The following is a 22,586-nucleotide window of genomic DNA, read 5'->3' on the forward strand; positions in this document are numbered from 1 at the left end:
GATGGGCATACACATCCCTTAGGAACGGGGTGGGTGCGCACCCACTGGGGGATGGGCGCACTTGAAGCTCTGACCCGAGAGGGGTGGCGGGGAGAGGGCGATGTACCCGACCTTAACATTGGTGCCCCCACAATACGCTGGAACAACATGAGAGGTAAATGAATAAGAACACAGGGGGTAGGGGGGCACGGGCAACACATGTCACCTTAATACTTGGACTCCCATCATCTGCTTGAAAAGAGAGAGAAAAGAAAATGCAATACTAGAGATAAGAGACACTTTTTAAAAATAATGAATCCGAAGAGAAAAGTCAAAGGAGGCCTGTGGAGCAGGTCTGGGTGTGACTCCGGATCCCCCAACATCAGGTGCCACCACCAAAGATTCCTGCGTGTAGCCCATAAACCCCAAAAGCAACGGGACGAGTTCTGGTCACATACTCCCTCAAAATGACATCCTGGCCTTCTTCTGCAACTCCCTCCCCTCTCAGACTCTCAAGGTTTCCTCCAGCGTGTCGGTTCCCACAGAGCAGACCTTTGGTCTGAGACCTGACAGTCCAGAAGCCACGCATGCTGCCGCGTGGCGGCGGTGTCGCGGCTCGGGACAAGAGGAGGCCCCACAGTGCGGGCTGGGGCGCCAGGCACCGCGGCGGGCGCTGAGGGTGGGGGTCACCCCCACCCGGGGCCGCCCCCGCACTCCCAGAAACGCGACAGAACCAGAGGCAAAAAAAAAAAAAGAAGAAGAAGAAGCCTACGGCACCCGGTATTCCCGGGCGGTCTCCCATCCAAGTTCTAACCAGGCCCGACCCTGCTTAGCTTCCGAGATCGGGCGCGTTCGGGGTGGTGTGGCCGTGGACGGCGGAGGGCGCCCCTGCCCCGCTCAAGAAGCGGAGCCTCTCTGCGCTTCCCCGCCACCTCCTCCCGCCCCAGGCCCCGCGCCGGCGCTGACCCGCGCCGGGCCGGTCCTGTTGAGTTCGCCGGCCGGGTCCGGCGGGCTCCCAGGGACGGGGGTGACAGGCGGGGCGGGCAGGGAGCGGCGGGCCGGGGTTGGGGGCTGTCTCTCTATACACACACACTCACACTCAGTCGCTCACTCACACTCACACAAGATGCGCCTCCACGGCTGGACCCGCCAAGGTGGAGACCTTCCAGCCCCCCTCCTCTCCTCGCCTTCCCTCCTTCACCTCCCCGCCCCCACCCCCAGCGCCGCTGACTGCGCACGGGCGGGCGGGGCGCTCGCCCTTTGACCCCAGCCAGGGGCCGCCCTCCCCCACAACCCCTTTCAGCTGCTCCCCCCACCCTGTGGCCGGGCGGCCGCCTGTTCCCCCGGGCCAGGGCTGGGGCACAGCGCACGGGGGGAGGGGAGCGAGTGTATGGGGCGTCTCTCTCTCTCTCGGGATGTGTCCCATGGGTGGGGTGGGGTGGCGTGGTTTGTGGGGCGCTGAAGAAATCAGTCCCCTCCATCTCCTCCCTCTGGAAAACCCCCGAGCCCTTGGAGAACTGCCGGCACCGCTTCGTGGGGGCCGGGACCCTCCTCTGTGTCCTCCTGTGGCCCAGTCCAAGGGGCCTGGGCCTGGCCGGGGCTGCATTGGACCCCGACCACCCTGGCGTGTGGACTCGCTAACAATCGGCGATTAGATATTGGATTCCAGCGTCATTGAGGTCATTTCACTAATGAGTGCACCGGAAAGAGTTTCCTAATCCATCTGTGAGGGTGGCAACTGAAAGAGAATTTGAAAGCTGACAGAATAGGCGAGGAAAGGCATAGGAGATTTCCACACCCAGTAGGGAAGCCTTTCCCGAAATGGAAGAAAGAAAGGAGCAAACAGAGACACACCGGTAGCCCGCCCGGATCAGAGTCTGCCCCTGAGAGAAAGCACCCTGACCAGGTTCACCCGTGGGTGGGTGGCGAGCTAGCGGCATTCAGAAGAGCGAGGCCCGCAGTCTGTGCAGAAGACACCTGCACTCGGGTGTGTGTGGCGGCACAATTCCCAAGCAGCTCCAGATGTTAAACCAAGGAGAAGCCAGGGAGTTCCCAACGCCCCAGGTGTCCTCAGCCCACGACTGGCTGCTGTGGGAATGCGAAGCCCGGCTCCTTGTCTCAGAGCGGGGCAACCAGGAGGTGTGATGTCCACCCCGGGGTTCCTAGGAGGATCAGGCTGAAGCTGGGACTTGGCCTGAAAGTGTCCCCTCGCATGGCCACCCCCTTCCCCTTCCTGCTCCTCTACTCCTGGTGCCCCTCCATCCAGGGGCCAGACCTTAAAGAGTCACCCGCAAGAGAATCCTGGTCCCAAAGGAGCCTTCTGGGGGACCCGTGCTGAGAGAGGTTGTGGGCATGGCCCGCTGGGGCTCTGCCCGACCCAGGGCTGAGAGATGCAACCTCCCAGCTCTGGGTCCCTGCAGGAAGTGTTGGCAAGCACAGGGCCAGTCCTCCAAAGGCCCAGGTGCAGGGAGCCCAGGCCAAGCAGCCCGTGGAAGAAGCCACATGCTGTGCCACCCCGGGGAACACGACTGCAGGCCACGGCCCTTCCCGCCTCCTCCTCCTCCTCCTCCTCCTCCTCCTCCTCCTCCTCCTCCTCCTCCTCCCACCCTGCCCCCGCCCCCGCCCCCACATGGCGCAGGGCCCAGAGACACCTCAGACACTTGCTACCCAAAGTGCAAAGGGCATCAGTTGCTCCTCCAAACCCCCCCCCCAGCCCAGCAGACCGCGTTGTCCAGCCAGCCCCCGGGCCTCCCTGGGGTGCCCAGCACAAAAGTGCAGACACCCACCGGACCCTCAATCTCAGTTTTCGGATGTTTTTGCCACTCTAAGGACCCGCAGGCCAGCTGGGCCTTCTGGCAGGACAGAGAGCCCCGGAATCCGACGTGGAGAGCTGGGTGTACGTCCCCATGAGGAGCCGGTCCCCACCTCCGCGGCTCCCCCCTTGCGGGGAGTGGCAGCCGCGGGGCCTCAGAGAAGACACCAGGCTGGGCCCCCGCGGCACAGCGGGAGCACGTCCCCCGCAGGCCACTTAGCGAGGGCGGCAGGCGGACGGTTGGGTTGCGCGAGACGCTGCGGCCACCCTGCTACCGGGTTCCTGGGAGGGCGTCCTGGAAGCAGCGTCCACACCAAGCCCTTGGAAGGCCCAGGCGACGGAGGAGCCCCGTCAGGCAGGGGCCGAGGACGGTGACAGGTGACAGGTGACAGGCCGGGCGGGAAGGAGTCAGTCAGGCAGGGGCCGAGGAGGAGACGGGCTGGGTAAGGGTTAGGGTTAGAGTCAGGGCACAAGTCACAATCGCAAAGACCTGGAAGTGACCCGAGTGCCCATCGACCCACGAGTGCGTCAATAAAATGTGGCGCGTGGACACCACGGAGTGCTATTCGGCTGTGAGGAACAGCGGTGAGAGGGCACCTCTCGTGGTTCTCCTGGCCAGAGCTGGAACCCGTTCCAGTAAGCCAGGTATCCCAAGAATGGACACACGAGCACCACGTGCTCGCGCTCACCGGCAAATGGGTACGAACCGATGGACACCTAAGTGGACACAGAGGAATCACCTTCATCGGGTGGGTGTCGGGCGGGCGTGGGGAGGGGATGGGCATACACATCCCTTAGGAACGGGGTGGGTGCGCACCCACTGGGGGATGGGCGCACTTGAAGCTCTGACCCGAGAGGGGTGGCGGGGAGAGGGCGATGTACCCGACCTTAACATTGGTGCCCCCACAATACGCTGGAACAACATGAGAGGTAAATGAATAAGAACACAGGGGGTAGGGGGGCACGGGCAACACATGTCACCTTAATACTTGGACTCCCATCATCTGCTTGAAAAGAGAGAGAAAAGAAAATGCAATACTAGAGATAAGAGACACTTTTTAAAAATAATGAATCCGAAGAGAAAAGTCAAAGGAGGCCTGTGGAGCAGGTCTGGGTGTGACTCCGGATCCCCCAACATCAGGTGCCACCACCAAAGATTCCTGCGTGTAGCCCATAAACCCCAAAAGCAACGGGACGAGTTCTGGTCACATACTCCCTCAAAATGACATCCTGGCCTTCTTCTGCAACTCCCTCCCCTCTCAGACTCTCAAGGTTTCCTCCAGCGTGTCGGTTCCCACAGAGCAGACCTTTGGTCTGAGACCTGACAGTCCAGAAGCCACGCATGCTGCCGCGTGGCGGCGGTGTCGCGGCTCGGGACAAGAGGAGGCCCCACAGTGCGGGCTGGGGCGCCAGGCACCGCGGCGGGCGCTGAGGGTGGGGGTCACCCCCACCCGGGGCCGCCCCCGCACTCCCAGAAACGCGACAGAACCAGAGGCAAAAAAAAAAAAAGAAGAAGAAGAAGAAGCCTACGGCACCCGGTATTCCCGGGCGGTCTCCCATCCAAGTTCTAACCAGGCCCGACCCTGCTTAGCTTCCGAGATCGGGCGCGTTCGGGGTGGTGTGGCCGTGGACGGCGGAGGGCGCCCCTGCCCCGCTCAAGAAGCGGAGCCTCTCTGCGCTTCCCCGCCGCCTCCTCCCGCCCCAGGCCCCGCGCCGGCGCTGACCCGCGCCGGGCCGGTCCTGTTGAGTTCGCCGGCCGGGTCCGGCGGGCTCCCAGGGACGGGGGTGACAGGCGGGGCGGGCAGGGAGCGGCGGGCCGGGGTTGGGGGCTGTCTCTCTATACACACACACTCACACTCAGTCGCTCACTCACACTCACACAAGATGCGCCTCCACGGCTGGACCCGCCAAGGTGGAGACCTTCCAGCCCCCCTCCTCTCCTCGCCTTCCCTCCTTCACCTCCCCGCCCCCACCCCCAGCGCCGCTGACTGCGCACGGGCGGGCGGGGCGCTCGCCCTTTGACCCCAGCCAGGGGCCGCCCTCCCCCACAACCCCTTTCAGCTGCTCCCCCCACCCTGTGGCCGGGCGGCCGCCTGTTCCCCCGGGCCAGGGCTGGGGCACAGCGCACGGGGGGAGGGGAGCGAGTGTATGGGGCGTCTCTCTCTCTCTCGGGATGTGTCCCATGGGTGGGGTGGGGTGGCGTGGTTTGTGGGGCGCTGAAGAAATCAGTCCCCTCCATCTCCTCCCTCTGGAAAACCCCCGAGCCCTTGGAGAACTGCCGGCACCGCTTCGTGGGGGCCGGGACCCTCCTCTGTGTCCTCCTGTGGCCCAGTCCAAGGGGCCTGGGCCTGGCCGGGGCTGCATTGGACCCCGACCACCCTGGCGTGTGGACTCGCTAACAATCGGCGATTAGATATTGGATTCCAGCGTCATTGAGGTCATTTCACTAATGAGTGCACCGGAAAGAGTTTCCTAATCCATCTGTGAGGGTGGCAACTGAAAGAGAATTTGAAAGCTGACAGAATAGGCGAGGAAAGGCATAGGAGATTTCCACACCCAGTAGGGAAGCCTTTCCCGAAATGGAAGAAAGAAAGGAGCAAACAGAGACACACCGGTAGCCCGCCCGGATCAGAGTCTGCCCCTGAGAGAAAGCACCCTGACCAGGTTCACCCGTGGGTGGGTGGCGAGCTAGCGGCATTCAGAAGAGCGAGGCCCGCAGTCTGTGCAGAAGACACCTGCACTCGGGTGTGTGTGGCGGCACAATTCCCAAGCAGCTCCAGATGTTAAACCAAGGAGAAGCCAGGGAGTTCCCAACGCCCCAGGTGTCCTCAGCCCACGACTGGCTGCTGTGGGAATGCGAAGCCCGGCTCCTTGTCTCAGAGCGGGGCAACCAGGAGGTGTGATGTCCACCCCGGGGTTCCTAGGAGGATCAGGCTGAAGCTGGGACTTGGCCTGAAAGTGTCCCCTCGCATGGCCACCCCCTTCCCCTTCCTGCTCCTCTACTCCTGGTGCCCCTCCATCCAGGGGCCAGACCTTAAAGAGTCACCCGCAAGAGAATCCTGGTCCCAAAGGAGCCTTCTGGGGGACCCGTGCTGAGAGAGGTTGTGGGCATGGCCCGCTGGGGCTCTGCCCGACCCAGGGCTGAGAGATGCAACCTCCCAGCTCTGGGTCCCTGCAGGAAGTGTTGGCAAGCACAGGGCCAGTCCTCCAAAGGCCCAGGTGCAGGGAGCCCAGGCCAAGCAGCCCGTGGAAGAAGCCACATGCTGTGCCACCCCGGGGAACACGACTGCAGGCCACGGCCCTTCCCGCCTCCTCCTCCTCCTCCTCCTCCTCCTCCTCCTCCTCCTCCTCCTCCCACCCTGCCCCCGCCCCCGCCCCCACATGGCGCAGGGCCCAGAGACACCTCAGACACTTGCTACCCAAAGTGCAAAGGGCATCAGTTGCTCCTCCAAACCCCCCCCCCAGCCCAGCAGACCGCGTTGTCCAGCCAGCCCCCGGGCCTCCCTGGGGTGCCCAGCACAAAAGTGCAGACACCCACCGGACCCTCAATCTCAGTTTTCGGATGTTTTTGCCACTCTAAGGACCCGCAGGCCAGCTGGGCCTTCTGGCAGGACAGAGAGCCCCGGAATCCGACGTGGAGAGCTGGGTGTACGTCCCCATGAGGAGCCGGTCCCCACCTCCGCGGCTCCCCCCTTGCGGGGAGTGGCAGCCGCGGGGCCTCAGAGAAGACACCAGGCTGGGCCCCCGCGGCACAGCGGGAGCACGTCCCCCGCAGGCCACTTAGCGAGGGCGGCAGGCGGACGGTTGGGTTGCGCGAGACGCTGCGGCCACCCTGCTACCGGGTTCCTGGGAGGGCGTCCTGGAAGCAGCGTCCACACCAAGCCCTTGGAAGGCCCAGGCGACGGAGGAGCCCCGTCAGGCAGGGGCCGAGGACGGTGACAGGTGACAGGTGACAGGCCGGGCGGGAAGGAGTCAGTCAGGCAGGGGCCGAGGAGGAGACGGGCTGGGTAAGGGTTAGGGTTAGAGTCAGGGCACAAGTCACAATCGCAAAGACCTGGAAGTGACCCGAGTGCCCATCGACCCACGAGTGCGTCAATAAAATGTGGCGCGTGGACACCACGGAGTGCTATTCGGCTGTGAGGAACAGCGGTGAGAGGGCACCTCTCGTGGTTCTCCTGGCCAGAGCTGGAACCCGTTCCAGTAAGCCAGGTATCCCAAGAATGGACACACGAGCACCACGTGCTCGCGCTCACCGGCAAATGGGTACGAACCGATGGACACCTAAGTGGACACAGAGGAATCACCTTCATCGGGTGGGTGTCGGGCGGGCGTGGGGAGGGGATGGGCATACACATCCCTTAGGAACGGGGTGGGTGCGCACCCACTGGGGGATGGGCGCACTTGAAGCTCTGACCCGAGGGGGGAGGCGGGGAGAGGGCGATGTACCCGACCTTAACATTGGTGCCCCCACAATACGCTGGAACAACATGAGAGGTAAATGAATAAGAACACAGGGGGTAGGGGGGCACGGGCAACACATGTCACCTTAATACTTGGACTCCCATCATCTGCTTGAAAAGAGAGAGAAAAGAAAATGCAATACTAGAGATAAGAGACACTTTTTAAAAATAATGAATCCGAAGAGAAAAGTCAAAGGAGGCCTGTGGAGCAGGTCTGGGTGTGACTCCGGATCCCCCAACATCAGGTGCCACCACCAAAGATTCCTGCGTGTAGCCCATAGAACCCCAAAAGCAACGGGACGAGTTCTGGTCACATACTCCCTCAAAATGACATCCTGGCCTTCTTCTGCAACTCCCTCCCCTCTCAGACTCTCAAGGTTTCCTCCAGCGTGTCGGTTCCCACAGAGCAGACCTTTGGTCTGAGACCTGACAGTCCAGAAGCCACGCATGCTGCCGCGTGGCGGCGGTGTCGCGGCTCGGGACAAGAGGAGGCCCCACAGTGCGGGCTGGGGCGCCAGGCACCGCGGCGGGCGCTGAGGGTGGGGGTCACCCCCACCCGGGGCCGCCCCCGCACTCCCAGAAACGCGACAGAACCAGAGGCAAAAAAAAAAAAGAAGAAGAAGAAGAAGCCTACGGCACCCGGTATTCCCGGGCGGTCTCCCATCCAAGTTCTAACCAGGCCCGACCCTGCTTAGCTTCCGAGACCAGACGGGATCGGGCGCGTTCGGGGTGGTGTGGCCGTGGACGGCGGAGGGCGCCCCTGCCCCGCTCAAGAAGCGGAGCCTCTCTGCGCTTCCCCGCCGCCTCCTCCCGCCCCAGGCCCCGCGCCGGCGCTGACCCGCGCCGGGCCGGGCCTGTTGAGTTCGCCGGCCGGGTCCGGCGGGCTCCCAGGGACGGGGGTGACAGGCGGGGCGGGCAGGGAGCGGCGGGCCGGGGTTGGGGGCTGTCTCTCTATACACACACACTCACACTCAGTCTCTCACTCACACTCACACAAGATGCGCCTCCACGGCTGGACCCGCCAAGGTGGAGACCTTCCAGCCCCCCTCCTCTCCTCGCCTGGCCTCCTTCACCTCCCCGCCCCCACCCCCAGCGCCGCTGACTGCGCACGGGCGGGCGGGGCGCTCGCCCTTTGACCCCAGCCAGGGGCCGCCCTCCCCCACAACCCCTTTCAGCTGCTCCCCCCACCCTGTGGCCGGGCGGCCGCCTGTTCCCCCGGGCCAGGGCTGGGGCACAGCGCACGGGGGAGGGGAGCGAGTGTATGGGGCGTCTCTCTCTCTCTCTCTCTCTCTCTCTCTCTCTCGGGATGTGTCCCATGGGTGGGGTGGGGTGGCGTGGTTTGTGGGGCGCTGAAGAAATCAGTCCCCTCCATCTCCTCCCTCTGGAAAACCCCCGAGCCCTTGGAGAACTGCCGGCAACGCTACCGTGGGGGCCGGGACCCTCCTCTGTGTCCTCCTGTGGCCCAGTCCAAGGGGCCTGGGCCTGGCCGGGGCTGCATTGGACCCCAACCACCCTGGCGTGTGGACTCGCTAACAATCGGCGATTAGATATTGGATTCCAGCGTCATTGAGGTCATTTCACTAATGAGTGCACCGGAAAGAGTTTCCTAATCCATCTGTGAGGGTGGCAACTGAAAGAGAATTTGAAAGCTGACAGAATAGGCGAGGAAAGGCATAGGAGATTTCCACACCCAGTAGGGAAGCCTTTCCCGAAATGGAAGAAAGAAAGGAGCAAACAGAGACACACCGGTAGCCCGCCCGGATCAGAGTCTGCCCCTGAGAGAAAGCACCCTGACCAGGTTCACCCGTGGGTGGGTGGCGAGCTAGCGGCATTCAGAAGAGCGAGGCCCGCAGTCTGTGCAGAAGACACCTGCACTCGGGTGTGTGTGGCGGCACAATTCCCAAGCAGCTCCAGATGTTAAACCAAGGAGAAGCCAGGGAGTTCCCAACGCCCCAGGTGTCCTCAGCCCACGACTGGCTGCTGTGGGAATGCGAAGCCCGGCTCCTTGTCTCAGAGCGGGGCAACCAGGAGGTGTGATGTCCACCCCGGGGTTCCTAGGAGGATCAGGCTGAAGCTGGGACTTGGCCTGAAAGTGTCCCCTCGCATGGCCACCCCCTTCCCCTTCCTGCTCCTCTACTCCTGGTGCCCCTCCATCCAGGGGCCAGACCTTAAAGAGTCACCCGCAAGAGAATCCTGGTCCCAAAGGAGCCTTCTGGGGGACCCGTGCTGAGAGAGGTTGTGGGCATGGCCCGCTGGGGCTCTGCCCGACCCAGGGCTGAGAGATGCAACCTCCCAGCTCTGGGTCCCTGCAGGAAGTGTTGGCAAGCACAGGGCCAGTCCTCCAAAGGCCCAGGTGCAGGGAGCCCAGGCCAAGCAGCCCGTGGAAGAAGCCACATGCTGTGCCACCCCGGGGAACACGACTGCAGGCCACGGCCCTTCCCGCCTCCTCCTCCTCCTCCTCCTCCTCCTCCTCCTCCCACCCTGCCCCCGCCCCCGCCCCCACATGGCGCAGGGCCCAGAGACACCTCAGACACTTGCTACCCAAAGTGCAAAGGGCATCAGTTGCTCCTCCAAACCCCCCCCCCCAGCCCAGCAGACCGCGTTGTCCAGCCAGCCCCCGGGCCTCCCTGGGGTGCCCAGCACAAAAGTGCAGACACCCACCGGACCCTCAATCTCAGTTTTCGGATGTTTTTGCCACTCTAAGGACCCGCAGGCCAGCTGGGCCTTCTGGCAGGACAGAGAGCCCCGGAATCCGACGTGGAGAGCTGGGTGTACGTCCCCATGAGGAGCCGGTCCCCACCTCCGCGGCTCCCCCCTTGCGGGGAGTGGCAGCCGCGGGGCCTCAGAGAAGACACCAGGCTGGGCCCCCGCGGCACAGCGGGAGCACGTCCCCCGCAGGCCACTTAGCGAGGGCGGCAGGCGGACGGTTGGGTTGCGCGAGACGCTGCGGCCACCCTGCTACCGGGTTCCTGGGAGGGCGTCCTGGAAGCAGCGTCCACACCAAGCCCTTGGAAGGCCCAGGCGACGGAGGAGCCCCGTCAGGCAGGGGCCGAGGACGGTGACAGGTGACAGGTGACAGGCCGGGCGGGAAGGAGTCAGTCAGGCAGGGGCCGAGGAGGAGACGGGCTGGGTAAGGGTTAGGGTTAGAGTCAGGGCACAAGTCACAATCGCAAAGACCTGGAAGTGACCCGAGTGCCCATCGACCCACGAGTGCGTCAATAAAATGTGGCGCGTGGACACCACGGAGTGCTATTCGGCTGTGAGGAACAGCGGTGAGAGGGCACCTCTCGTGGTTCTCCTGGCCAGAGCTGGAACCCGTTCCAGTAAGCCAGGTATCCCAAGAATGGACACACGAGCACCACGTGCTCGCGCTCACCGGCAAATGGGTACGAACCGATGGACACCTAAGTGGACACAGAGGAATCACCTTCATCGGGTGGGTGTCGGGCGGGCGTGGGGAGGGGATGGGCATACACATCCCTTAGGAACGGGGTGGGTGCGCACCCACTGGGGGATGGGCGCACTTGAAGCTCTGACCCGAGGGGGGAGGCGGGGAGAGGGCGATGTACCCGACCTTAACATTGGTGCCCCCACAATACGCTGGAACAACATGAGAGGTAAATGAATAAGAACACAGGGGGTAGGGGGGCACGGGCAACACATGTCACCTTAATACTTGGACTCCCATCATCTGCTTGAAAAGAGAGAGAAAAGAAAATGCAATACTAGAGATAAGAGACACTTTTTAAAAATAATGAATCCGAAGAGAAAAGTCAAAGGAGGCCTGTGGAGCAGGTCTGGGTGTGACTCCGGATACCCCAACATCAGGTGCCACCACCAAAGATTCCTGCGTGTAGCCCATAGAACCCCAAAAGCAACGGGACGAGTTCTGGTCACATACTCCCTCAAAATGACATCCTGGCCTTCTTCTGCAACTCCCTCCCCTCTCAGACTCTCAAGGTTTCCTCCAGCGTGTCGGTTCCCACAGAGCAGACCTTTGGTCTGAGACCTGACAGTCCAGAAGCCACGCATGCTGCCGCGTGGCGGCGGTGTCGCGGCTCGGGACAAGAGGAGGCCCCACAGTGCGGGCTGGGGCGCCAGGCACCGCGGCGGGCGCTGAGGGTGGGGGTCACCCCCACCCGGGGCCGCCCCCGCACTCCCAGAAACGCGACAGAACCAGAGGCAAAAAAAAAAAAAGAAGAAGAAGAAGAAGCCTACGGCACCCGGTATTCCCGGGCGGTCTCCCATCCAAGTTCTAACCAGGCCCGACCCTGCTTAGCTTCCGAGATCGGGCGCGTTCGGGGTGGTGTGGCCGTGGACGGCGGAGGGCGCCCCTGCCCCGCTCAAGAAGCGGAGCCTCTCTGCGCTTCCCCGCCGCCTCCTCCCGCCCCAGGCCCCGCGCCGGCGCTGACCCGCGCCGGGCCGGGCCTGTTGAGTTCGCCGGCCGGGTCCGGCGGGCTCCCAGGGACGGGGGTGACAGGCGGGGCGGGCAGGGAGCGGCGGGCCGGGGTTGGGGGCTGTCTCTCTATACACACACACTCACACTCAGTCTCTCACTCACACTCACACAAGATGCGCCTCCACGGCTGGACCCGCCAAGGTGGAGACCTTCCAGCCCCCCTCCTCTCCTCGCCTGGCCTCCTTCACCTCCCCGCCCCCACCCCCAGCGCCGCTGACTGCGCACGGGCGGGCGGGGCGCTCGCCCTTTGACCCCAGCCAGGGGCCGCCCTCCCCCACAACCCCTTTCAGCTGCTCCCCCCACCCTGTGGTAGGGCGGCCGCCTGTTCCCCCGGGCCAGGGCTGGGGCACAGCGCACGGGGGGAGGGGAGCGAGTGTATGGGGCGTCTCTCTCTCTCTCGGGATGTGTCCCATGGGTGGGGTGGGGTGGCGTGGTTTGTGGGGCGCTGAAGAAATCAGTCCCCTCCATCTCCTCCCTCTGGAAAACCCCCGAGCCCTTGGAGAACTGCCGGCACCGCTTCGTGGGGGCCGGGACCCTCCTCTGTGTCCTCCTGTGGCCCAGTCCAAGGGGCCTGGGCCTGGCCGGGGCTGCATTGGACCCCGACCACCCTGGCGTGTGGACTCGCTAACAATCGGCGATTAGATATTGGATTCCAGCGTCATTGAGGTCATTTCACTAATGAGTGCACCGGAAAGAGTTTCCTAATCCATCTGTGAGGGTGGCAACTGAAAGAGAATTTGAAAGCTGACAGAATAGGCGAGGAAAGGCATAGGAGATTTCCACACCCAGTAGGGAAGCCTTTCCCGAAATGGAAGAAAGAAAGGAGCAAACAGAGACACACCGGTAGCCCGCCCGGATCAGAGTCTGCCCCTGAGAGAAAGCACCCTGACCAGGTTCACCCGTGGGTGGGTGGCGAGCTAGCGGCATTCAGAAGAGCGAGGCCCGCAGTCTGTGCAGAAGACACCTGCACTCGGGTGTGTGTGGCGGCACAATTCCCAAGCAGCTCCAGATGTTAAACCAAGGAGAAGCCAGGGAGTTCCCAACGCCCCAGGTGTCCTCAGCCCACGACTGGCTGCTGTGGGAATGCGAAGCCCGGCTCCTTGTCTCAGAGCGGGGCAACCAGGAGGTGTGATGTCCACCCCGGGGTTCCTAGGAGGATCAGGCTGAAGCTGGGACTTGGCCTGAAAGTGTCCCCTCGCATGGCCACCCCCTTCCCCTTCCTGCTCCTCTACTCCTGGTGCCCCTCCATCCAGGGGCCAGACCTTAAAGAGTCACCCGCAAGAGAATCCTGGTCCCAAAGGAGCCTTCTGGGGGACCCGTGCTGAGAGAGGTTGTGGGCATGGCCCGCTGGGGCTCTGCCCGACCCAGGGCTGAGAGATGCAACCTCCCAGCTCTGGGTCCCTGCAGGAAGTGTTGGCAAGCACAGGGCCAGTCCTCCAAAGGCCCAGGTGCAGGGAGCCCAGGCCAAGCAGCCCGTGGAAGAAGCCACATGCTGTGCCACCCCGGGGAACACGACTGCAGGCCACGGCCCTTCCCGCCTCCTCCTCCTCCTCCTCCTCCTCCTCCTCCTCCTCCTCCTCCTCCTCCTCCCACCCTGCCCCCGCCCCCGCCCCCACATGGCGCAGGGCCCAGAGACACCTCAGACACTTGCTACCCAAAGTGCAAAGGGCATCAGTTGCTCCTCCAAACCCCCCCCCCAGCCCAGCAGACCGCGTTGTCCAGCCAGCCCCCGGGCCTCCCTGGGGTGCCCAGCACAAAAGTGCAGACACCCACCGGACCCTCAATCTCAGTTTTCGGATGTTTTTGCCACTCTAAGGACCCGCAGGCCAGCTGGGCCTTCTGGCAGGACAGAGAGCCCCGGAATCCGACGTGGAGAGCTGGGTGTACGTCCCCATGAGGAGCCGGTCCCCACCTCCGCGGCTCCCCCCTTGCGGGGAGTGGCAGCCGCGGGGCCTCAGAGAAGACACCAGGCTGGGCCCCCGCGGCACAGCGGGAGCACGTCCCCCGCAGGCCACTTAGCGAGGGCGGCAGGCGGACGGTTGGGTTGCGCGAGACGCTGCGGCCACCCTGCTACCGGGTTCCTGGGAGGGCGTCCTGGAAGCAGCGTCCACACCAAGCCCTTGGAAGGCCCAGGCGACGGAGGAGCCCCGTCAGGCAGGGGCCGAGGACGGTGACAGGTGACAGGTGACAGGCCGGGCGGGAAGGAGTCAGTCAGGCAGGGGCCGAGGAGGAGACGGGCTGGGTAAGGGTTAGGGTTAGAGTCAGGGCACAAGTCACAATCGCAAAGACCTGGAAGTGACCCGAGTGCCCATCGACCCACGAGTGCGTCAATAAAATGTGGCGCGTGGACACCACGGAGTGCTATTCGGCTGTGAGGAACAGCGGTGAGAGGGCACCTCTCGTGGTTCTCCTGGCCAGAGCTGGAACCCGTTCCAGTAAGCCAGGTATCCCAAGAATGGACACACGAGCACCACGTGCTCGCGCTCACCGGCAAATGGGTACGAACCGATGGACACCTAAGTGGACACAGAGGAATCACCTTCATCGGGTGGGTGTCGGGCGGGCGTGGGGAGGGGATGGGCATACACATCCCTTAGGAACGGGGTGGGTGCGCACCCACTGGGGGATGGGCGCACTTGAAGCTCTGACCCGAGAGGGGTGGCGGGGAGAGGGCGATGTACCCGACCTTAACATTGGTGCCCCCACAATACGCTGGAACAACATGAGAGGTAAATGAATAAGAACACAGGGGGTAGGGGGGCACGGGCAACACATGTCACCTTAATACTTGGACTCCCATCATCTGCTTGAAAAGAGAGAGAAAAGAAAATGCAATACTAGAGATAAGAGACACTTTTTAAAAATAATGAATCCGAAGAGAAAAGTCAAAGGAGGCCTGTGGAGCAGGTCTGGGTGTGACTCCGGATCCCCCAACATCAGGTGCCACCACCAAAGATTCCTGCGTGTAGCCCATAAACCCCAAAAGCAACGGGACGAGTTCTGGTCACATACTCCCTCAAAATGACATCCTGGCCTTCTTCTGCAACTCCCTCCCCTCTCAGACTCTCAAGGTTTCCTCCAGCGTGTCGGTTCCCACAGAGCAGACCTTTGGTCTGAGACCTGACAGTCCAGAAGCCACGCATGCTGCCGCGTGGCGGCGGTGTCGCGGCTCGGGACAAGAGGAGGCCCCACAGTGCGGGCTGGGGCGCCAGGCACCGCGGCGGGCGCTGAGGGTGGGGGTCACCCCCACCCGGGGCCGCCCCCGCACTCCCAGAAACGCGACAGAACCAGAGGCAAAAAAAAAAAAAGAAGAAGAAGAAGCCTACGGCACCCGGTATTCCCGGGCGGTCTCCCATCCAAGTTCTAACCAGGCCCGACCCTGCTTAGCTTCCGAGATCGGGCGCGTTCGGGGTGGTGTGGCCGTGGACGGCGGAGGGCGCCCCTGCCCCGCTCAAGAAGCGGAGCCTCTCTGCGCTTCCCCGCCACCTCCTCCCGCCCCAGGCCCCGCGCCGGCGCTGACCCGCGCCGGGCCGGTCCTGTTGAGTTCGCCGGCCGGGTCCGGCGGGCTCCCAGGGACGGGGGTGACAGGCGGGGCGGGCAGGGAGCGGCGGGCCGGGGTTGGGGGCTGTCTCTCTATACACACACACTCACACTCAGTCGCTCACTCACACTCACACAAGATGCGCCTCCACGGCTGGACCCGCCAAGGTGGAGACCTTCCAGCCCCCCTCCTCTCCTCGCCTTCCCTCCTTCACCTCCCCGCCCCCACCCCCAGCGCCGCTGACTGCGCACGGGCGGGCGGGGCGCTCGCCCTTTGACCCCAGCCAGGGGCCGCCCTCCCCCACAACCCCTTTCAGCTGCTCCCCCCACCCTGTGGCCGGGCGGCCGCCTGTTCCCCCGGGCCAGGGCTGGGGCACAGCGCACGGGGGGAGGGGAGCGAGTGTATGGGGCGTCTCTCTCTCTCTCGGGATGTGTCCCATGGGTGGGGTGGGGTGGCGTGGTTTGTGGGGCGCTGAAGAAATCAGTCCCCTCCATCTCCTCCCTCTGGAAAACCCCCGAGCCCTTGGAGAACTGCCGGCACCGCTTCGTGGGGGCCGGGACCCTCCTCTGTGTCCTCCTGTGGCCCAGTCCAAGGGGCCTGGGCCTGGCCGGGGCTGCATTGGACCCCGACCACCCTGGCGTGTGGACTCGCTAACAATCGGCGATTAGATATTGGATTCCAGCGTCATTGAGGTCATTTCACTAATGAGTGCACCGGAAAGAGTTTCCTAATCCATCTGTGAGGGTGGCAACTGAAAGAGAATTTGAAAGCTGACAGAATAGGCGAGGAAAGGCATAGGAGATTTCCACACCCAGTAGGGAAGCCTTTCCCGAAATGGAAGAAAGAAAGGAGCAAACAGAGACACACCGGTAGCCCGCCCGGATCAGAGTCTGCCCCTGAGAGAAAGCACCCTGACCAGGTTCACCCGTGGGTGGGTGGCGAGCTAGCGGCATTCAGAAGAGCGAGGCCCGCAGTCTGTGCAGAAGACACCTGCACTCGGGTGTGTGTGGCGGCACAATTCCCAAGCAGCTCCAGATGTTAAACCAAGGAGAAGCCAGGGAGTTCCCAACGCCCCAGGTGTCCTCAGCCCACGACTGGCTGCTGTGGGAATGCGAAGCCCGGCTCCTTGTCTCAGAGCGGGGCAACCAGGAGGTGTGATGTCCACCCCGGGGTTCCTAGGAGGATCAGGCTGAAGCTGGGACTTGGCCTGAAAGTGTCCCCTCGCATGGCCACCCCCTTCCCCTTCCTGCTCCTCTACTCCTGGTGCCCCTCCATCCAGGGGCCAGACCTTAAAGAGTCACCCGCAAGAGAATCCTGGTCCCAAAGGAGCCTTCTGGGGGACCCGTGCTGAGAGAGGTTGTGGGCATGGCCCGCTGGGGCTCTGCCCGACCCAGGGCTGAGAGATGCAACCTCCCAGCTCTGGGTCCCTGCAGGAAGTGTTGGCAAGCACAGGGCCAGTCCTCCAAAGGCCCAGGTGCAGGGAGCCCAGGCCAAGCAGCCCGTGGAAGAAGCCACATGCTGTGCCACCCCGGGGAACACGACTGCAGGCCACGGCCCTTCCCGCCTCCTCCTCCTCCTCCTCCTCCTCCTCCTCCTCCTCCTCCTCCTCCTCCTCCCACCCTGCCCCCGCCCCCGCCCCCACATGGCGCAGGGCCCAGAGACACCTCAGACACTTGCTACCCAAAGTGCAAAGGGCATCAGTTGCTCCTCCAAACCCCCCCCCCAGCCCAGCAGACCGCGTTGTCCAGCCAGCCCCCGGGCCTCCCTGGGGTGCCCAGCACAAAAGTGCAGACACCCACCGGACCCTCAATCTCAGTTTTCGGATGTTTTTGCCACTCTAAGGACCCGCAGGCCAGCTGGGCCTTCTGGCAGGACAGAGAGCCCCGGAATCCGACGTGGAGAGCTGGGTGTACGTCCCCATGAGGAGCCGGTCCCCACCTCCGCGGCTCCCCCCTTGCGGGGAGTGGCAGCCGCGGGGCCTCAGAGAAGACACCAGGCTGGGCCCCCGCGGCACAGCGGGAGCACGTCCCCCGCAGGCCACTTAGCGAGGGCGGCAGGCGGACGGTTGGGTTGCGCGAGACGCTGCGGCCACCCTGCTACCGGGTTCCTGGGAGGGCGTCCTGGAAGCAGCGTCCACACCAAGCCCTTGGAAGGCCCAGGCGACGGAGGAGCCCCGTCAGGCAGGGGCCGAGGACGGTGACAGGTGACAGGTGACAGGCCGGGCGGGAAGGAGTCAGTCAGGCAGGGGCCGAGGAGGAGACGGGCTGGGTAAGGGTTAGGGTTAGAGTCAGGGCACAAGTCACAATCGCAAAGACCTGGAAGTGACCCGAGTGCCCATCGACCCACGAGTGCGTCAATAAAATGTGGCGCGTGGACACCACGGAGTGCTATTCGGCTGTGAGGAACAGCGGTGAGAGGGCACCTCTCGTGGTTCTCCTGGCCAGAGCTGGAACCCGTTCCAGTAAGCCAGGTATCCCAAGAATGGACACACGAGCACCACGTGCTCGCGCTCACCGGCAAATGGGTACGAACCGATGGACACCTAAGTGGACACAGAGGAATCACCTTCATCGGGTGGGTGTCGGGCGGGCGTGGGGAGGGGATGGGCATACACATCCCTTAGGAACGGGGTGGGTGCGCACCCACTGGGGGATGGGCGCACTTGAAGCTCTGACCCGAGAGGGGTGGCGGGGAGAGGGCGATGTACCCGACCTTAACATTGGTGCCCCCACAATACGCTGGAACAACATGAGAGGTAAATGAATAAGAACACAGGGGGTAGGGGGGCACGGGCAACACATGTCACCTTAATACTTGGACTCCCATCATCTGCTTGAAAAGAGAGAGAAAAGAAAATGCAATACTAGAGATAAGAGACACTTTTTAAAAATAATGAATCCGAAGAGAAAAGTCAAAGGAGGCCTGTGGAGCAGGTCTGGGTGTGACTCCGGATCCCCCAACATCAGGTGCCACCACCAAAGATTCCTGCGTGTAGCCCATAAACCCCAAAAGCAACGGGACGAGTTCTGGTCACATACTCCCTCAAAATGACATCCTGGCCTTCTTCTGCAACTCCCTCCCCTCTCAGACTCTCAAGGTTTCCTCCAGCGTGTCGGTTCCCACAGAGCAGACCTTTGGTCTGAGACCTGACAGTCCAGAAGCCACGCATGCTGCCGCGTGGCGGCGGTGTCGCGGCTCGGGACAAGAGGAGGCCCCACAGTGCGGGCTGGGGCGCCAGGCACCGCGGCGGGCGCTGAGGGTGGGGGTCACCCCCACCCGGGGCCGCCCCCGCACTCCCAGAAACGCGACAGAACCAGAGGCAAAAAAAAAAAAAGAAGAAGAAGAAGAAGCCTACGGCACCCGGTATTCCCGGGCGGTCTCCCATCCAAGTTCTAACCAGGCCCGACCCTGCTTAGCTTCCGAGATCGGGCGCGTTCGGGGTGGTGTGGCCGTGGACGGCGGAGGGCGCCCCTGCCCCGCTCAAGAAGCGGAGCCTCTCTGCGCTTCCCCGCCGCCTCCTCCCGCCCCAGGCCCCGCGCCGGCGCTGACCCGCGCCGGGCCGGTCCTGTTGAGTTCGCCGGCCGGGTCCGGCGGGCTCCCAGGGACGGGGGTGACAGGCGGGGCGGGCAGGGAGCGGCGGGCCGGGGTTGGGGGCTGTCTCTCTATACACACACACTCACACTCAGTCGCTCACTCACACTCACACAAGATGCGCCTCCACGGCTGGACCCGCCAAGGTGGAGACCTTCCAGCCCCCCTCCTCTCCTCGCCTTCCCTCCTTCACCTCCCCGCCCCCACCCCCAGCGCCGCTGACTGCGCACGGGCGGGCGGGGCGCTCGCCCTTTGACCCCAGCCAGGGGCCGCCCTCCCCCACAACCCCTTTCAGCTGCTCCCCCCACCCTGTGGCCGGGCGGCCGCCTGTTCCCCCGGGCCAGGGCTGGGGCACAGCGCACGGGGGGAGGGGAGCGAGTGTATGGGGCGTCTCTCTCTCTCTCGGGATGTGTCCCATGGGTGGGGTGGGGTGGCGTGGTTTGTGGGGCGCTGAAGAAATCAGTCCCCTCCATCTCCTCCCTCTGGAAAACCCCCGAGCCCTTGGAGAACTGCCGGCACCGCTTCGTGGGGGCCGGGACCCTCCTCTGTGTCCTCCTGTGGCCCAGTCCAAGGGGCCTGGGCCTGGCCGGGGCTGCATTGGACCCCGACCACCCTGGCGTGTGGACTCGCTAACAATCGGCGATTAGATATTGGATTCCAGCGTCATTGAGGTCATTTCACTAATGAGTGCACCGGAAAGAGTTTCCTAATCCATCTGTGAGGGTGGCAACTGAAAGAGAATTTGAAAGCTGACAGAATAGGCGAGGAAAGGCATAGGAGATTTCCACACCCAGTAGGGAAGCCTTTCCCGAAATGGAAGAAAGAAAGGAGCAAACAGAGACACACCGGTAGCCCGCCCGGATCAGAGTCTGCCCCTGAGAGAAAGCACCCTGACCAGGTTCACCCGTGGGTGGGTGGCGAGCTAGCGGCATTCAGAAGAGCGAGGCCCGCAGTCTGTGCAGAAGACACCTGCACTCGGGTGTGTGTGGCGGCACAATTCCCAAGCAGCTCCAGATGTTAAACCAAGGAGAAGCCAGGGAGTTCCCAACGCCCCAGGTGTCCTCAGCCCACGACTGGCTGCTGTGGGAATGCGAAGCCCGGCTCCTTGTCTCAGAGCGGGGCAACCAGGAGGTGTGATGTCCACCCCGGGGTTCCTAGGAGGATCAGGCTGAAGCTGGGACTTGGCCTGAAAGTGTCCCCTCGCATGGCCACCCCCTTCCCCTTCCTGCTCCTCTACTCCTGGTGCCCCTCCATCCAGGGGCCAGACCTTAAAGAGTCACCCGCAAGAGAATCCTGGTCCCAAAGGAGCCTTCTGGGGGACCCGTGCTGAGAGAGGTTGTGGGCATGGCCCGCTGGGGCTCTGCCCGACCCAGGGCTGAGAGATGCAACCTCCCAGCTCTGGGTCCCTGCAGGAAGTGTTGGCAAGCACAGGGCCAGTCCTCCAAAGGCCCAGGTGCAGGGAGCCCAGGCCAAGCAGCCCGTGGAAGAAGCCACATGCTGTGCCACCCCGGGGAACACGACTGCAGGCCACGGCCCTTCCCGCCTCCTCCTCCTCCTCCTCCTCCTCCTCCTCCTCCTCCTCCTCCCACCCTGCCCCCGCCCCCGCCCCCACATGGCGCAGGGCCCAGAGACACCTCAGACACTTGCTACCCAAAGTGCAAAGGGCATCAGTTGCTCCTCCAAACCCCCCCCCCAGCCCAGCAGACCGCGTTGTCCAGCCAGCCCCCGGGCCTCCCTGGGGTGCCCAGCACAAAAGTGCAGACACCCACCGGACCCTCAATCTCAGTTTTCGGATGTTTTTGCCACTCTAAGGACCCGCAGGCCAGCTGGGCCTTCTGGCAGGACAGAGAGCCCCGGAATCCGACGTGGAGAGCTGGGTGTACGTCCCCATGAGGAGCCGGTCCCCACCTCCGCGGCTCCCCCCTTGCGAGGAGTGGCAGCCGCGGGGCCTCAGAGAAGACACCAGGCTGGGCCCCCGCGGCACAGCGGGAGCACGTCCCCCGCAGGCCACTTAGCGAGGGCGGCAGGCGGACGGTTGGGTTGCGCGAGACGCTGCGGCCACCCTGCTACCGGGTTCCTGGGAGGGCGTCCTGGAAGCAGCGTCCACACCAAGCCCTTGGAAGGCCCAGGCGACGGAGGAGCCCCGTCAGGCAGGGGCCGAGGACGGTGACAGGTGACAGGTGACAGGCCGGGCGGGAAGGAGTCAGTCAGGCAGGGGCCGAGGAGGAGACGGGCTGGGTAAGGGTTAGGGTTAGAGTCAGGGCACAAGTCACAATCGCAAAGACCTGGAAGTGACCCGAGTGCCCATCGACCCACGAGTGCGTCAATAAAATGTGGCGCGTGGACACCACGGAGTGCTATTCGGCTGTGAGGAACAGCGGTGAGAGGGCACCTCTCGTGGTTCTCCTGGCCAGAGCTGGAACCCGTTCCAGTAAGCCAGGTATCCCAAGAATGGACACACGAGCACCACGTGCTCGCGCTCACCGGCAAATGGGTACGAACCGATGGACACCTAAGTGGACACAGAGGAATCACCTTCATCGGGTGGGTGTCGGGCGGGCGTGGGGAGGGGATGGGCATACACATCCCTTAGGAACGGGGTGGGTGCGCACCCACTGGGGGATGGGCGCACTTGAAGCTCTGACCCGAGGGGGGAGGCGGGGAGAGGGCGATGTACCCGACCTTAACATTGGTGCCCCCACAATACGCTGGAACAACATGAGAGGTAAATGAATAAGAACACAGGGGGTAGGGGGGCACGGGCAACACATGTCACCTTAATACTTGGACTCCCATCATCTGCTTGAAAAGAGAGAGAAAAGAAAATGCAATACTAGAGATAAGAGACACTTTTTAAAAATAATGAATCCGAAGAGAAAAGTCAAAGGAGGCCTGTGGAGCAGGTCTGGGTGTGACTCCGGATCCCCCAACATCAGGTGCCACCACCAAAGATTCCTGCGTGTAGCCCATAGAACCCCAAAAGCAACGGGACGAGTTCTGGTCACATACTCCCTCAAAATGACATCCTGGCCTTCTTCTGCAACTCCCTCCCCTCTCAGACTCTCAAGGTTTCCTCCAGCGTGTCGGTTCCCACAGAGCAGACCTTTGGTCTGAGACCTGACAGTCCAGAAGCCACGCATGCTGCCGCGTGGCGGCGGTGTCGCGGCTCGGGACAAGAGGAGGCCCCACAGTGCGGGCTGGGGCGCCAGGCACCGCGGCGGGCGCTGAGGGTGGGGGTCACCCCCACCCGGGGCCGCCCCCGCACTCCCAGAAACGCGACAGAACCAGAGGCAAAAAAAAAAAAAAGAAGAAGAAGAAGAAGCCTACGGCACCCGGTATTCCCCGGCGGTCTCCCATCCAAGTTCTAACCAGGCCCGACCCTGCTTAGCTTCCGAGATCGGGCGCGTTCGGGGTGGTGTGGCCGTGGACGGCGGAGGGCGCCCCTGCCCCGCTCAAGAAGCGGAGCCTCTCTGCGCTTCCCCGCCGCCTCCTCCCGCCCCAGGCCCCGCGCCGGCGCTGACCCGCGCCGGGCCGGGCCTGTTGAGTTCGCCGGCCGGGTCCGGCGGGCTCCCAGGGACGGGGGTGACAGGCGGGGCGGGCAGGGAGCGGCGGGCCGGGGTTGGGGGCTGTCTCTCTATACACACACACTCACACTCAGTCTCTCACTCACACTCACACAAGATGCGCCTCCACGGCTGGACCCGCCAAGGTGGAGACCTTCCAGCCCCCCTCCTCTCCTCGCCT

At 63.6% G+C, this 22,586-nt stretch overlaps 7 pseudogenes; all 7 read right to left on the reverse strand.

The window, feature by feature from the left end:
• Positions 1-744: 744 nt before the first annotated feature.
• Positions 745-853, reverse strand: LOC142872626 (uncharacterized; annotated as a pseudogene).
• Positions 854-4,314: 3,461 nt separating this feature from the next.
• LOC142872627 (uncharacterized) lies at positions 4,315-4,423 on the reverse strand (annotated as a pseudogene).
• Positions 4,424-7,878: 3,455 nt separating this feature from the next.
• LOC142872591 (uncharacterized) lies at positions 7,879-7,997 on the reverse strand (annotated as a pseudogene).
• A 3,465-nt stretch (positions 7,998-11,462) lies between these two features.
• Positions 11,463-11,571, reverse strand: LOC142872628 (uncharacterized; annotated as a pseudogene).
• A 3,458-nt stretch (positions 11,572-15,029) lies between these two features.
• Positions 15,030-15,138, reverse strand: LOC142872629 (uncharacterized; annotated as a pseudogene).
• Positions 15,139-18,599: 3,461 nt separating this feature from the next.
• Positions 18,600-18,708, reverse strand: LOC142872630 (uncharacterized; annotated as a pseudogene).
• Positions 18,709-22,162: 3,454 nt separating this feature from the next.
• On the reverse strand, positions 22,163-22,271 carry LOC142872714 (uncharacterized; annotated as a pseudogene).
• Positions 22,272-22,586: the final 315 nt, after the last annotated feature.

This window comes from Microcebus murinus, chromosome 8 (genome assembly GCF_040939455.1).
Source record: "Microcebus murinus isolate Inina chromosome 8, M.murinus_Inina_mat1.0, whole genome shotgun sequence".
NCBI classification, from domain to species: domain Eukaryota; kingdom Metazoa; phylum Chordata; class Mammalia; order Primates; family Cheirogaleidae; genus Microcebus; species Microcebus murinus.